The sequence below is a fragment of the Adiantum capillus-veneris genome, chromosome 26 (assembly GCF_014529385.1).
Source record: "Adiantum capillus-veneris isolate H3 chromosome 26, ASM1452938v2, whole genome shotgun sequence".
Classification (NCBI taxonomy): Eukaryota; Viridiplantae; Streptophyta; class Polypodiopsida; order Polypodiales; family Pteridaceae; genus Adiantum; species Adiantum capillus-veneris.
The window spans coordinates 38,463,170-38,465,274 of NC_140956.1; positions in this window are offsets into that span (position 1 = coordinate 38,463,170).

Below are 2,105 nucleotides of genomic sequence, written 5' to 3' on the forward strand. Positions count from 1 at the left end.
TACTGGAGTACTTCAGTGACATGACCATTGTTGCAGCCCATGCCCACAGGGTTACTATAATGGACAAAGATAGTGAGACATTGAAAAGAATAAGGTGGAGGTATGACAAACTGCTGGTCCCCAATGTCTGCAAGGATAAGAAAATGAGGGAAATTTTGTTATACCCCCCGGAGCTAGTGCCACAGCTCACAGTTGTAGATGTCACACATGATGTGAATACAAGGGCAAGGGCAGAGACTATTGCTCGCCAAACAGAGGAAATGAGGGAAGCAGAGCTTAAGAAGAAAGCAAAAGTAGCAGTGGAGTCCCAGAAACAAACAGAGTGCAATGTGACCCTGTCTATAGAGGCAATGAATCAAGAAACTCTACTTTCAATGAAGAATGGTTTGCTTGCAGAGATACCATTTGTAGATGGAACCAGAAAGCTAGCTCTCGAAAAGGTGGACATTGATTTATTGCAGAATCCAGATGCTGAGATTTCAGACACAATTATCTATGCTTGTCTTAAGTAAGTGTTACTATCTTGCTAGCTTTGAAAACTCAGATAATAGGTTTGCTAACTCAGGTAGAGTCTCTGCAGCCTGATCAAAAGTCAACTCCCATTGCACACTCACACAGAGGTGTTTCTCCTTGATCCACAAATGTCTGTAATTATTAGACAAAAGAACAGTCCATCTGGGACCTTTGAGAGCTGGTTTCTCCACTGTGCTATGCTGGAAGTTACTGTGATCATCTTCCCATATGAGAACAACCATCACTGGAGTCTCATATGCCTTGATGTTGACCAACCAGCAGTGTGGGTGTTCAATTCAATAAAAGGAACCCACCCTGAAATTAGGCTGTAAGTGTTTTGTATCAGAAAGTGTTTATTATAGATATCCATGTAAATTTGAAGCCTCATGCTAACATCTTGACATTGCTTTGTGCAGTTGTATAAAGAGGTTGTTGCTTGCTTATGGCAAGCTATGTGGAAGGTATGAACTATACAAGGCCCCAATCAAAGAAGTACCTGTCCCAAATCAAACCGATGGGAATTCTTGCGGCTGGAGATGTCTTCTCCATGCAGAATATGTCCTGCAAAGCTACTTTGCATTAAAACCTTTCATGACTAAGGTACCCATTTGGCAATGCATTCAGTTAGTTTTGGTTTAGTCTATAAAAGAATTCTCACCATGTGGTCTTTCAATTTTGCAGAGTGCTTTAAAAAACTACACATATGATTATTTGCAAAGATACCGGGTAAGTTTAATACAACACCTGCTTACTATGTCTAGCCCTAGAGAGCTTGAAGATAGCGGCTTGGATGAGCGCACTATTGATCTTACAAAACATGACGTGCCACCACGACAAACCCCTACATCCGATACAGTGGAATCGCATCGGGCCGAGGGTGTCATATCAGCAGAAGATCAAAGAGCCGAGGATGAGGAAAGGACAAATGAGCATATGGAAGCTGCTAAGGTTCAACCGGAGGAGACAATGAAAGAGCCAAGTCAGCCAGTGGAAGAGCCAAAAGAGCCTATGGCTGAAACCCAAGATGAGGAAAGCAAGCCTATAGATGAGCAAAAGGATATGGATGAGGAAAGCAGGCCTAGGGATGAGCAAAATGATATGGATCAGGCAAGGATGTATGAGGCAAGCCGATCAACCTTGAATCAGGGAGAAAGGGCCATGGGGGAGACCCCTGATGAAGATTTGAATGATGACTATGAAGATGAAGCGGAGGAGAGCAACAACGACATGAACACTACAGAGACCTAGTATGGACCCTTGCTACCTGTAGATACGGTTGTTCCGGTAATGTCTATTCAAGTATGGAAAAATATGTTCAGCTTCTAACTACTTATATGTACTTGTCAACTTTTACAGAGGTTGATTATCTTGGACGTCAATGGATTGCTGCTGATGCGGGTGCCTCTCGATGACAGAGGACCCTTTGAGGATTTGCAAACGTTTCGGATGGGAACTTGTCGAGTCGTGGTTCGTCCAGGAACCAAGGAATTTATTGAGTTTCTTCTTCCGCGCTTCAGAGTTGGCATATGGTCTTCAATGCAAAGGCAAAACTTATCGCCACTAGTTGCAATAGTTTGCAGTGTATGCCAAGC